Genomic DNA, 14,969 nt, shown 5'->3' on the forward strand with positions numbered 1-14,969 from the left:
ACGTGCCCGTTGTTAGGGATGCGGAGGGCTGGGGAGGATGAAAGGGTAGGCCCGCACACACTTGGGATGATCTCTTCCACCAGTTGAGGGAGCTCAGAACTTCCGGTGTGACCGTCAGAATAATATCTAAGGCGTCCCTGTTCGGCCGATAGACAGAAGCGAGCCAGGTTTGTAGCGGGTACATCCGCAGTCTGGCATGTTTGTAACGAAAACACATGCAGTCATGTGCCCCAAGAGAGCGAGGCAAGTACGGGGAGAGGTAGTTGGAAACCTTTGAAGACTTTGGACAAGGGAGACTATGGCCTGAAACCGGCGCGGGGGCAAACTGGCTGTTGCAAGGTTGGAGTCCAGCACTGCCCCGATAAATTCTATTCTTTGCGTGGGTACCAAGGTGGACTTGTCCAGATTGATGATCAGGCCTAGACGTGTAAATAGCTCCCTGATGGTGTCGACATGGCTGATGACTTGAGCCTCAGAGGTCCCTCTGATAAGCCAGTCATCGAGGTAAGGAAAAACATGTATTCGACAATGGTGTAGTGAAGCGGTGACGACCGCCATACATTTCGTGAAGACAACGAAGACCAAAAGGAAGGACAGTAAACTGGTTGGAACGACCACAAACGCAGATACCTCGCTGGCGGTGGGGGGGGTGGTGGTAATGCAATAAGGAATATCGTCTTCAACTCGAGAGTGGAGTACACACCAGATCCAGGCGAGGATAGGTCCGCAGGGACAGGTACATGCGGAACTGAATCTGATGAATGTTCACCTCGCGTAGGTCGAAGGATGGCCTTGCCTTGGATCAGGAATATCGGCATAACACCCTTGCCCTTACTCTCTAGGACTTGGCCTCATAGCGCCGATGATTACTGTGAACCCTCCTGCAGGAGTTGCGCGTGAGATGGGTCCTGACGAGACGGGGGAAGGAGGGGGAAGATAAACTGAAGCCGGTACCAAGTTCCAACAAGCCGAAAGATACGAAGGACCCAACGATCCGAAGTCAACTGGGACCACGCCGGAAGGAACGAGGAAAGGCGGTTGGAAAACTGGAACGGATCCGAAGAGGGAATTGGTACGCTGCTCTCGGGCGCACCTTCAAAAATTTGTTTTAAGTCCCGATAATGGTTTGGCGGGACCGGAATTGTTGCCCGCTGGAGGTCCCGACTGCCGCCTGTGGGTGGTACGACCTCTCCTATGGGCAAAATCCTGTCTCGGCCGAGGTGGAGGGTAAGGGCGCTGAGGTTGGGAACGGAACGACCGTCTCTGAGTCTGAGGGGTATGCATTCCGAGTGAACGGATGATAACCCGGTTGTCCTTCAGACTCTGCAGTCTGGGATCCGTCTTTTGCGAAAAAAGACCTTGTCCATTGAATGGCAAGTCCTGTATGGTATATTGCAGTTCTGGCGGTAGGCCGGACACCTGTAACCAGGATATGTGCCGCATGGCTATGCCAGAGGCGACCGTTCTAGCCGCCGAATCTGCGGAATCTAGTGAAGCTTGCAATGAGGTTCTCGCAACCCTTTTCCCCTCCTCTAGGAGGGCTGTGAACTCCTGCCGGGAGTCCTGGGGGACCACTCAGTAAACTTGCCGACCGCCTCCCAGGTGTTATAGGAGTATCGGCTTAAGAGGGCTTGCTGGTTCACCACGCGGAGCTGAAGCCCTCTGGCAGAGTAGATTTTTCGGCCCAACAAGTCCATGCGCTTGGCCTCCCTAGATTTTGGTGTGGGGCTTGCTGGCCGTGGCGCTCCCTTTCATTGACCGATTGTACCACCAATGAGCAAGGGGCAGGGTGCACGTAAAGGTATTCGTACCCTTTAGAAGGCACCATGTATTTTCTTTTTACACCGCTGGCTGTCGGTGGAATGGAAGCCGGGGACTGCCAGATGGTGTCTGCTCTGGCTTGGATAAACCTGATAAAGGGGAGGGCCACTCTGGTAGGCGTTTCCGCTGATAGGATGCTAACCACTGGGTCCTCCACCTCAGGGACTTCCTCTACGGGAAGGCTGATATTTTGGGCAACGCGCCGCAGAAGATCTTGGTGTGCTCGCAGATCAATCGGGGGAGGCCCCGATGATGATGTGCCCGCCACCACCTCATCCGGGGAAGATGATAATGACAACCCTGGGATGAGTGGGTCCTGGACTGATGCCTCATCCTGGTGGACCTCCGTCTCCGGAACATCATGCTGTTCTGGAGCCTGTGCAGCGCTTGCCTCCGTATCAGTGGGGGGAGGTCTGCTGACAGTGGCCTCAGGTATCCGGTGCTCCGAATGGCCAGAGCGTGATGGGCCCGTTGGTTCGCCTTGGGCTTGGTGGTAGGCCCAGGGTGTCCAAAAAGACCACTGGGGTGGTCCGTGGTCCTGATGGGCTTGAGCGTCCGAACCCCCATAGGAGGCACTGTCCGCGTACAAAGAGGCAGACGGATGACGGGACGGCCACGGGGGAGCTGAAGTAGACTGGACTAAGTCTCTGCGTCCGTAGTATTCCTCCCTGCGCGGTACCAGCGAACGGTACCGGGAACCGTGGCGGTGTTGAGAGCGGGAATGGTACCTAAGACCAGCGCGGTGCCAGGAGGTCGACCAGTGCCGAACATTGTCATGCCTGGATCGGCTACGAGAGGTGCGGCAGTGCCGGGATCTGGAGCGGTGCCGACAGTATGATGGAGACCGGGATCTCGAGCAGTACCGCAAGTGTGACCGGTACCAGGATGGAGAACAGTACCGGGACTGCGCACGGCGCCGGGATCGGGAGTGGTGCCAGGACCGAGAGCGATCATGGGACCCCGATCGAGACCGACGGTGCTCAGTGGTGCCTGGGGAAGATGGCCGCACCATGGCAGGTTTGCCCAGCCACTGGATGACCCGCACCGGCGGTGCCGGGGATTGGGGCAGCTCAGGCTCTGTGAGAGCAATGAGGTCCCGCACCGTGGAGAAGGTCTCCGGCGTGGACGGTATGACAAGCTCTACCGCAGCACGGGCTGGGGAGCTGGTAGGCACCGGACTCAACGGCTCTTGAGAGACCGGAATCGACGGTGCAAAGACAAGCGGTGCCGCGGCAGTTGGTGGTGCCGGGCGGTCCGACTTGGAGCTGCGCTCTGACTGCAGTGTAGCTGAAGGTACTGCAGGAGCCTTGTGCTTCTTGCTCCTCGGGGACAGCGAGCGGCGCCGGCTGGAGGATTGGGCCGGTGACAGGTGGTGCTGAGGAGTCTTCACTGGTGCTGGAGCAGAAGATGCACTTGTTCCCAGTGCCGGAGTCGGTGCTGAGGATGGAGGAGTGAGAGCTGCCTCCATCAAAAGTTGCTTCAGGCGAATGTCCCGCTCTTTTTTAGTCCAGGGCTTGAACGCCTTACAGATACGGCACTTGTCTGAGAGATGGGCCTCGCCGAGGCACTTTAAACAGGAGTCGTGCAGGTCTCCTGTGGGCATCGGCCGACTTCAGGCCGCGCAGGGTTTGAAGCCCGGTGAACCGGGCATGGGCCCCGGTGCCGGGGGAGGAGAAGGGATGAACCCCCGATCCTCTTTAAGTATATACACAAACTATAACTACGTCAAACGGTAATAAAGCTAGAGAAAAAACTATGTACACAAAAAAAACTATACAATGAGTGAATCGCTAGGGAGGTGGAGATCAGCTAAGCTGCACTCCACTGTTCCAACGACCGACACGGGTGGTAAGAAGGAACTGAGGAGCGGATGGGCCGGCAGGGGTATATATCAGGCGCCATAGCGGCGCCACTCTAGGGGGCAACCTGCTAGCCCACCGAGTGTTGCTAGGGTAAAAGTTTCTCCGACGAACGTGCACGTGGCACGCACACACCTAACTGGAATGGATATGAGCAAGCACTCGAAGAAGAACCTTCTCGTTTCCCTGTTTGTTAGGTTATTGAAAATAAACACTAATGTGCATCAGAGTTCACTCTTCTGCTGGCCAGCAATGGCAAACGCTGCTCTGACAGAAATGATCCATTCCTGTTGACATCCACCAGGTGGACAAGGAAGTAAACAAGAGGCCAACCAGAACGGTTTCTGCTTTACAAGAAACATCAGGATGGTGCACCTAATGCCTGCCTGGCACCTGGAAGGTCAATGACAAATCACACAGAAGTACTCTGTGAAGGGCTGCAGGCTGGCCACCCGCAATCATTCAAAAATCATGAGTCAGGCCCCCAAAGACCATGAGCTTGACTTACAAATCACGAGATATAAACAATTATAAATTCCTCGGGTTGAAACGCTTCAGGGTGGGTCATGTTTTCAAGCTTTTCTCTGCAACCAGGAGGTCTAGAAACTTGCTTCTTTTTCTAAATGCAAACTGAGATTCTTAGGCAATAACCTCATTCTAGCAGCTGGAGCTTTAAGAAAAACACCAAGAGTTGATAATATTGGCCGACTGACCCATTCCTGGGCCGCCCAGGTCTATAACTCGGACAGGAACTCACAGGCAGTTCAGGGCCACTTGCACGTTGTCAACACCTGCTTCAGCATCAGGCTGTGCTTTTCCTACTGGGATCAGATTCTTTGCATCAGGCCCCAGCCCCTTTGTTTGGATGGCAGCTATTCACTTATCACATTTTTTGCTTCCAACAGAATTCCCAAGGCCCCACTGAGAGAACAGAATTTCCAGGAATATGTAATCCTGCCTCAGCACAAGGGGATAGGCTAGATGGTCTCTTGAGGTTCCTTCCAGCCCTACATTTCTGCGATTGTCATAATATGGACCCCCCCCCCCTTGAACCACTCTATTCTCATGCTCCTTCTTGGAGCCCCCTCTCCTGTGCACCCTGGCAAAAAGGCAGCCATTATCTTTTCAGATGCAGCTGATGCTCCAGTGGAGCCATGCCTCTAAACTAAGCCTGCACAGTGTGGCATTCCTGAGTTGGGCATCTTATGAGCTTAGCAAGGAAATCCTGCACTAAAGGTGGAATTCACCCATGCGCAGATAGCCAGCCCAAGGCATAGGCACCATTTCCGTCTTCAGAATAGCACTGACGTGGTGCATTGGACTTGTGTTGGCCTCCTCTGCCCGAGGGTGAATTTCACTCCATCTACACAGAGTCAGGGTAGCAGTGGGGGATAAATGCAGTCAAATCAAATCCAGTTTTCAGGGGATGTTTTAAACAAGGTACTTCTCCATAACAATTAGTTCCTGCTAAATTTTAGCTCGCTATCTACAGCCATTTGGGTGCAATAGCTGCTACCATTTATATCTATATATATATAGATATATATTGCAATTGCTTCTCTTCCAATGACTAAGTCATTTTTCACAACCACACTCAAAAATGGCAGAACCAATTTGGCTCAGACTTTCAGAAAAATAAAAATAAAATCATTCCCCTCTAGGCAGCAGCCAAGCCTGGGAAATGAGAGGGGAAAGTTTCATAGAGTTGTAAGTGGCTGGTTACAGGGGGCTAAAACAAAAGCCGTTATATAACTAATGCCAGCAGTCACTGCCTCTCCAGCTACTGTCAGGATTATTACTATTCCATGCTCATTTCTCTTTAGCCATAAAATCATGTTCTCATTGCAGAGTCAGCTTCAATTACTGTTCAGGCTAGCTAAGCCTTGGCATGCTTGCACCCACCGGCAGTTGCGTAGAAGGAACGATCATGCTACTATACACATGGCGGGAGGGGGAAACCCAGTCATCCCCCAATAAATGTCAACAGGGATGACACATAAGGGCATCCCATTATCTTCTAAGCACTTCAACAGGTCTGTGTGCTGCAGTCGCTGCTTCACCCGGTTTGTGTTAAGTGCCGTTGGAGAGATGAATGGTATCAGCTTACAGCTTCCAACAGGAGGGGAGTGACATGACTGACCTGCCATAAGCAAGAGCTGCCTGGTGCCAGAGCTGAGAATTGTGTTTTGACTTTCACAAGAGAACGGTAATTGCTCTAATTGAGGAGAACAAATAAATCTGCGTCATGGCTTTCCGAGTGTTATTTTAATACCACTGGCAATAAGACATCAGCTGTTTGGAGCGTCTATGCTTTCACGTTCCCAACAGCTGGGGTTCCTCATTGCATCACCAGCCAGCATTACACTTCAGAGCCAGATCCCACGCGCCTTGTTCTTGGCCAACTGCACTGACTTCAATGGGACTACTCGAGGCAGGCCAGCAGAGTTTGACCATGCAGATCTATCCGTGGCTCTCCTTGTGACCGTTTGTTTCCAGGGATCTGGAACTTGGCCCGAGCCATTTGTTCTGCGAATCACAGTGCTGGTACTCAGTACTTGACAGGCAGCTGTATAGACTGAATTCCTCCATCTATACCTACAGCAGGTACTGCACGGCCAAGCTTCCCCTCCCTACACTGCCCCACTCAAGAGTGACCACTCGCCTCCAGGAGCCAGAGAGGGATTTAGTCGTCATGGCTCATACAGAGTGGAATTCACTCCTGTGAACAAGGCCTTGGCACCACACAAGCCATCATCCTAGGGCGTGAGTGGAGTGGAACTTGTGCATAGGTTGAATGCTGGCCTTCGGAATGGGGGAAATTTTACCCTATATCCATAGCCCTTCTGCTGGCACCGCCAAGGGCCCCAGGTGTAAAGGTGTACATCCCCAGGCCCTGGATGTACACACATTCCCTCCATCGCAGAGCTAAGGCTGCCAAAGTTCAAATCCCACAGACCTAAGTTTCTAAAAATCAAAGAAACTACCAAGTAATTGACTAAGTCCCTCCCCGCCACACACACACTCTCCCCCTCCTCATTTCTCCTCATCTGGCTCACCAACACCCATGATCTTCTCACAATGCACATGCACCTCCAGCACTCCCTGAAATAAATGGCAAGTGGGGTGGGGAGCACACTTCAGGCACCAATCCCTCAACACAGAGGCACTGGGGTGTGCCTGGCACATAGCATAGCTGCAGTCCCCACCACTCCTGGCCTGCCTCTTATGCCCGCCTCTGCATCCCCATTAGTCTTCCTCTCCCCATCAGAATTCCGCTTGATCCTTCATGCTCCTGATGCCTTCTCATGCCCGTGCCCCTCCTCCAGAGTCACTTCACTCCCTCTGTGACCTCATAGCCTCTGAGGAGTGGAGCTCACGGCTCAGAGAGGCAGGCTGTCCAGGACACTAAAGGCAGACAGCTGACCTAACATGCCAGTTCCTTTAGCTGCTCCTTGCAGAGATCAGCTAAGTCACAAGGAGTGGGGCTTTACATGTGATATTTCAAAAATGGTCTGTGCCGATGCTGACACCCAGATCTAGGTGTGGCTGGACCCATATGTGAGAGAGGAATTTACAGGGATTGTGGCTGTTGAGCTAGAGAAGTCCAAAACCGCATATTGGTCAGGGCAACATTAGCACGTTTTCAATGTTTGCTCCACAAAGGGAGGCAGAGCGAAGGATCCTGGGAGGGCAAGGCTGGGCCTGCAGGAAGGGTCACAAAGCTAGAGGACAACTAAGGAGGGATATGAAGCAACAACCAGTGACAAGCAACCACCTGGCATCCACACCAGGAGCCAAAGGGGGCATTTCTCAGAGGTAAGCACAGTTTCTCCAGCAGCATAGGTGCAGCACCACCTCATACAGAGGGCAGCCTGAGTTCTCCCGCAACATACACACCCTGCCAGCTCTTCTGGCTGATGCAGGATGGTGAGGCCATGGACTCATCCTGTTCCCTTTGGGGTATCCAGCACTATGGAGCATTAACATGGGATGAAATTTCATAGTGCAAAGTGCATGGTCAGGCGCTTAAGGACTAACAAGAATTTTTGCTATAACCTGGGGTCATAACAGTTAGAAGTGACAGAGGAGGAGAAATCCCTATGTGTATTGGTTGGTCACAGGATGACTAAGCCACTGATGTGATGCGGCTGTGAAAAAGGCTAATGCGGTCCTAGAATGCATCAGGCGAGGTATTTCCAGTAGAGATAGGGAAGTGTTAGTACCATTATACAAGGCATGGGAGATCTCATCTGGGATACTGTGTGCAATTCTAGCCTCTCATGTTTAAGAAAGATTAATTCAAACTGGAACAGGTGCAGAAAAGGGCCACTAGGATGATCCAAGGAATGGAAAACCTATTTTTTGAAAGGAGGCTCAAAGAGCTTGGGTTGTTTAGCCTAACCAAACAAAGGCTGAGGGGAGATACGATAGTTCTCTATACATAGATCAGAGGGATAAATACCAGGGAGGGAGAGGAGTTATTTATGTTAAGTGCCAATGTTGACACAAGAACAAACGGATATGAACCAGCCATCAGTAAATTTAACCTTGCAGTTAGATGAAGGTTTCTCATCTATCAGAGAAGAGAAGTTCTGGAGCAGCCTCCCAAGAGGAGCAGTAGAGGCAAAAAACCTAACTGGCTTCAAGACTGATCTTGATAAGTTAATGGAGGGGATGGTATGATGAGACTGCCTACAATGGCATGTAGCCATCTGCGACTGCTAGCAGCAAATATCCCCAATGGCCAGCAATGGGACACTAGATGGAGAGGGATCTGAGTTACTACAGAGATTTCTTTCCCAGATGTCTGGCTGCTGGGTCTTGCCCGCATCTCAGGGTCTAACTGATCGTCATATCTGGGGTCGGGAAGGAATTTTCCTCTGGGTCAGATTGGCAGAGACTCTGGGGGGGTTTCATCTTCCTCTGCAGCATGAGGCACAGGTCACTTGCAGGTTTAAACTAGTGTAAATGGTGGATTCGCTGTAACCTGAAGTCTTTAAATCATGATTTAAGGACTTTAGTAACTCAGCCAGAGATTAGGGGTCTGTTATGGGAGCGGTCGGGTGAAGTTCTGTGGCCTGCAATGTGCAGGAGGTCAGACTAGATGATCACATTGGTCCCTGCTGGCCTTAGAGTCTATGAGTCCAACCCTCAGTCTTTGCATGCAGACAGTGCAAGTGGCAGCCCCTGGGTAAGCATGCCAGGGGCAGATGCTTGCTGATGCCCCTGGTTAGGATCAAGTGCACTCTGGTTCCAGGGAGCAGGAGGCACTGTGCAGCGGGATTGTAAGGAGCCATTAATGAGGAATAAAGGGATGAAACCGGGCAAAGAAAATGTACTATCTGGGCAAGGGGAGTGTACTTGAATAGCAGGGAGAAAACTGGTAATAGTGAGATCAGTGAAACAGTGTCCCCAGGAGCAGTAGACGCTCTAACACTTGAGACACTGAAAACTGGACAAAGCACAGAGCATCATAATAAAGGGTAGGGTCTTGCACTGGCCAGGGGGTGGGCTGGCTGATCTCTACAGCTCTCCCATCACTACAATAATTCGATAATTGTATCTAGAGACCTTGACGATCTATTAGATAAATTATAGGTTTCATTTTTGAAAGTCCATTATTAAGAATATACACAATAACAATGTAACAAAGGCTTCTGGTGTTTGTCTTAATCCTCAGGCTCTGAAGTCACTGCTAGCGGTGGATGTTATGCTATGAAAATTCAATCCCTGGCCCAAAGTTTTAAAACAAGGAGATGGAAAGAGATTAATGAAGTGAAGTGAAATTTGTAACACGGATCTGTTCAAATCTTACAGATGTCTAGACACTAATTGAGTGCCCCTACTTGACTGGGCGGAAGGCAGCAACGCCAGGCAGACGCAGGCATGTTTTGAAAACCTGGCCTGGGTGAATGAAGTACTGCTTCTATTATGAATATCTGGCCTTGGTGGGTGATAACAGCTAAGTCGAGTTTGCATGAAAAGAGGAAGTTACTCATCTTGTACAGTAATGATGGTTCTTCTGGATGTGCGTCACTAGTTCCTGCAGTGATGGGAGGAGGGATAGCTCAGTGGTTTGAGCATTAGCCTGCTAAACCCAGGGCTGTGAGTTAAATTCTTGAGGGCCCCATTTAGGACTCTGGGGCAAAAATATGTCTGGAGATCAGTCCTGCGTTGAGCAGGGGGGTTAGACTAGATGACCTCCTGAGGTCCCTTCCAACCGTGACATTCTATGATTCTATGACACAAAGAAAAACGCTTCCCTAGGCAGTATTCTATGTCAAACACTGCAACAACATGACTGACAGCTGTGATCTTTGGCAGCCCAGTTACCCAAGAAGCACTACTGTGGGCAGCAGCATCAGGGTGAGTTATTGAACAACACACACCTGCAGCAGCACAGCAGTGGGCTGTCGCATTTGGCAGCACCATCGTATAATAATGCAGTAAGTTCATAACACATTTTAAAAAGAATGGTTTAACATACCTGTTTTTTCCACCCTAAGACGTTTCCCTACAACGCCCTCGTTGCAGGGCTCTCGTGGTTCCTTGCGCTGCTCACAGGTTGAGGGTAAGAAAGCTGCTTGTGTGGCCATTTGCACAGGTGGTGAATTTCCTTAATCCCTTCCCTCCTGTCCTGCTCTGAAAGCACAGAGCATTTGGGTCAAAGCCCTACCTGTCATCTGTCCTTGGCTATAGAGACATTGACTCCTGCCTTGGATTCGCTCATGACACCAGCCTCCATCGCCCAGTTGTTATATTTTCCAACAAGCCCCATAAATGTCCACAGAGCTGCCTCATTATTCTCCTTCAATGCCTCTTATCCTATGCCATGATGCCTACAAAATACTGGACGCTGGCTAGGGCTGCTGGGGTGCAGAGATCATCAAGTAGCATGCTGATCAATATTTCCTCCTGTCAGATTATGAGCTATTTTTGTTCAGTTTGTACAGCACCAAACACCACGAGGTCCTGGTCCAGGACTGGGCTGCCATGTGCTACCATAATACACCTAATAGCAATACAAATGTACAGCCCCTAACACCACGGAGTTTTGGTCCATGACTGGGGCACATATGCACTACAGTAATACATCTAACAGCAATTTAAACGTACAGGGCCGAACACCATGGGGTCCTGGGCCAGGACTGGGGCTCCTATGCACTACCATAAGACCCCTACCAGTAATAAAAATGTGCTGCACCTAGCACAATAGGGTCCTGGTCCATGATGGGAGCTCTTAGACTCTACCACAATACAAATAACAACAGCCTCCCCTGATGGTCAGCCCTGAACTCTGACTACACATGCAACCTTCCTTCTGGAACTCGCAAAGCTAAGGAGAGAGGGAGATGTACTCACTTGGATTTTCCTCCCAAACTTGGCGTTTTCCAGCTTTTACAGCCGTTTGACATTCCTTTAACGTAACTTCCCCCATGTGGTTTAACATACAATTAATTTCTGACTGGATTTTTTTTTTTTTTTTAAATAAGATAATTCTCCTGCTTTCTACTGAAAATTCAGCTCTGCCCCATTTAAGGCATAATTCCTGCCCCGCAGACATGGTGCTGAAAAGGCTTCGGTGCTAATAAAACCACCTATAGTGAGAATTCGGATCCTCCTCCCTCTCCTTTGGCCAGTTTGATTGACTCCCATTCTTATTATTAATAAAGAGCAACTTAAGGCCAGGGAAACGGATTTGAAGCGCAGCAATTCGCCAGCGTATAGCTATTTCTTATTACTTGTCTTAGTTCATTTCCCCTCTACTGGGACGCTGCTGGAGTCCACTGTGGAGCTACTCCCCAGCCCCTCTGTCTGGGTCAAGGTGCTCTAGATCCATGCCATGCCACAGACCCAGCCTCCTGGCACCACCGCAGGGGGGTAAATAGGCAGAGAGGGGCTCCAAAAGCACAGAAGGCCTTGAGATGGGCTGCTAGGCCCTGCCCTTCCAGCGCTGGAGGAGCCGCACGGGACCTGCTCATGCTCCATGCCATTCCCCTAGAACTGTATGTATCACTGCTTTGGAAGTTTCCCCATGGCACCTATTCTGGGTCATGGCAGCCCACTTTTGGCAACATCAGCTGAACTAGCCCCCCATGTGCTAAAGCATTCAGCTGTCAAATCCTCCTAAGCTAAGTCTGTGTGCGTGGGCCTCAGCAGCCTTGTTCATGCTGTGCGCTCAGCACTCCATGTTTGTTTACAGCTGAGGTCCAAAGTCTGCCCTCGCATGTGTGGAGGCAGCTCCAATGGAAGTGAATGGGAATTGCACACATGGCAGAATTTGCTTCCCAACATCGGAGGAGGTTGCCAAGATCCACTAGAGCTGGGTGGGAAGCTGTTTTTGCATCCCATGAAAACTTTTGAGATTTCAGATATTTTCCCCATTTCGTATCGGGAGGAACCCAAGACCTTTCAATGGATTTTGCTAAAATCTGAGGGGTGGGAGGGTGAAGAGAGAAATCGCCACTGCAGGATGGCCAGGTGGTGAGGTCACTCACCTGGGATGGGGAGATGCATGCAGAACCCGATACAGAGCAGGAATTGAACCTGGGTCTCCCACATCCCAGTCAGTGCCCTGGCCACCAGAAATTCAACATAACTGATACGTCCCCAAGAGATGTTTCGGTTAGAACAAGTTGGCATTTTTCAACAACAACAAAAACCACTTGTTGAAAATGCCCTGACTTGTTCTAGCTCTCCCATCCCCACGGCTGCCAGCTCTGATGGACATGGATTTTGGTTCCACTGTGACGACTTGTCAAGAGTACCACAAGTGGGAGAGGAATCAGAATCCATCAGGTCATTTCAATGCGTCTCTCAGCAGAGGAGAGACTCACTCAAGTGAACCTTGAATTTCTGTAAAAATGGGCCCGATCCTGCATCCCTTGCTAGTGTGACTGCAGATTTAGACTCCAACTATACAAAAGAAAACAAATCCCAGCTTCCTTCTCCTTTGCAAACGTCGGGTCCAATCCTGCATTCATATACGGGCTGCTGGGTCAAGCCCACTGACACAGAAATTAAAGAGCTTTTAGTGTTTGTTTCTCTGATTAAAGAACACATTTCAGCCCTATCATTAAACCTGGAAAAATCAAAACAAATTAATACATTTTTGTTATGGGAAAAAAAAATGAAGGGGAACAAAAATAAAGAGGAAAAAAAAATCCCCTAAGGGAAAATCCATCAACTGAAACAAGATTTCACCAACTACATATTTCCTGACCTTTTCCACAGTCATATATTTAGTGTTCCACTGACGAATTTGATAAAAAGAAAGAATTAATAAAATAAATTTCATTTTTTAAAAAAGGTCAGGACATGTGTTACAGGGAAAAACTCATTTAAGTTTGTATCTTCCATCTCTCGAAAGCTGGAACCTCGCTCCCCTTCTCCTCTCCCCCTCCCTAACCAGAGGACCTTTTGGCAAGCTGTGGACTGAAGTCATTGATTTTCATTTGTTTGCACCACTACATTCAGAGCTTGGTCTATTTTGTTTTTCTTTCCCCAGCCAAGCTCTGATTCAGTAACCAGGAATCACTCAGAGGAGGAGTGATGTAACTAGTGGGATGTAGCAGACATAGCACAGGAATGCAGCCAATCACAAATGAGATTCAGGAAAAAAACAAACTTGGAAGCCATCTATTACCCCAGAGGTATAGCCACTGAACATGGGTTTGCCACCAGCAACTGGGAAAACTGGTAACAAGAGGCACACAGCAAAGAGGGGAGTTGCAAACAATAACTGAGGTGCCCCCAACAGTAACTGAAGAATAGCATGTAAACATGAGGGTGAAATGCACAACCTTGATGGCTCATTACATACCCTAATGGCAATCCCAAAAGGCTCCATTAAAATCCTTCTAGCTGATCTCTACTGGTTTCTACTTTGTTTCAGTTGACATCTACTGGAAGATGATGTAAGCTCTGTAAGCAACCAACCAATAGAGCTGCTGCTCCATTCCAAAACCTAGCAGGCTAACTAGAAACCAGATGAACCTTGGAATTTCCTTTAGGATAAGACCTGCAAGGATAACAGCAGAGCACCCTTGTAAAATTTATAGCTAGTGACTGCAGCAGCCAGGCTAAAGTGCGTCTCTCTATTAACAGATTTTAAGACCAGAAGGGACTATTAGGCCATCTAATCTGACCTCTTGTATAACCAGGCCCGAAAACCCAATTACCTCTGTATTGAGCCCAATAATTTGTATTTGACTAACACAACATCAGCATCTCCATTATCCACTCCAAGTTGGTTTAGTATCTTGGCTGCTTTGAAACACGCTGGATTGATACCTGGCACACACAGTTGTCCACCCAAAGGACATTTCCCCCGGTCTTACAGAAGAACTTAAATCAGTTCTGCCATGTTTGATTTACAGATTGCCAACAGCAAACGGAACAAAACAGACTTTCCAGGGAAGCACTTTGGAGCTCACCTACTGACCAAAACTGTTTGTAAAAATTAAAATATTTCCCACTGGCTCTTTTTCATGGTGGCTCCTGGTTCCTGATGTTTCAAAAAACCTTTGGGGGGAAAAAAGCCCAAACAAAACCGTTCACAATATAGGCCACAAACATTCATGTTTGTAAATTGGCTGCTCAGCAAGTAGAGAAGACTTTTCCTAACTTCTCCCCCTTTACCATTTTCTGGTATTTTTTATTGAATAACAAAATATAATTAATCAAAGTTAGCAAAAAAAAAAAAAATTACCCTGATAACATCATACCAAGTTATTACGAGGCGACAATGGGGGACAATTACAGTATCTAGTCCTTTATACAGTACTGCAGCCAGGATGATTCAAAGCAAATACTCACAATGAATGGAGATGAGCTTATTAATCAGAACATTAGTATAAGTGAATATAATACCTGCCATTCAGATTGTACATTTATCTCTGTGGTCCATGCAGTCGGCTGGAGAGACTGGAAAGGAGAGTCAGAAAGGGTGTGGGATGGAGAGAACAGACCAGGTGCAGACTGCAAGTAAAGGAACTGCTCCCTCTAGATAGTATCCCCAGAACAGTGGTATATTTCAGATGATCCCATTGATTGAAACCCACCCAGGCAGGATTACAATTTGGGAACTCAGAGAAGAATACCATGCCAAGTTTTTGACCGAGTCGTCAGAGACAGAATTACATTTGTATTCTAATTAGGTAAAAATGGTAGAATGGCAAAGTGGCTTCAGCTAGATGTGTCAACACACACACACACACACACACACACACACACACACGCACACACTGCATGAACCTGATTCATCAGCATCCCCAGCATATGTAACAC

General features: G+C 49.1%; 2 protein-coding genes across 6 annotated transcripts in view; one reads left to right on the forward strand and one right to left on the reverse strand.

Annotated features, from left to right (window-relative positions):
• CYB561D2 (cytochrome b561 family member D2) overlaps positions 1-14,969 on the forward strand; it is a 532,125-nt gene that overhangs the window by 390,491 nt on the left and 126,665 nt on the right. The gene's annotated exons all lie outside the window — the stretch shown is intronic.
• The window catches only part of CACNA2D2 (calcium voltage-gated channel auxiliary subunit alpha2delta 2), a 638,569-nt gene that overhangs the window by 343,991 nt on the left and 279,609 nt on the right, over positions 1-14,969 (reverse strand). The window lies entirely within an intron of this gene.

The sequence above is a fragment of the Chelonoidis abingdonii genome, chromosome 16 (assembly GCF_003597395.2).
Source record: "Chelonoidis abingdonii isolate Lonesome George chromosome 16, CheloAbing_2.0, whole genome shotgun sequence".
NCBI classification, from domain to species: Eukaryota; Metazoa; Chordata; order Testudines; family Testudinidae; genus Chelonoidis; species Chelonoidis abingdonii.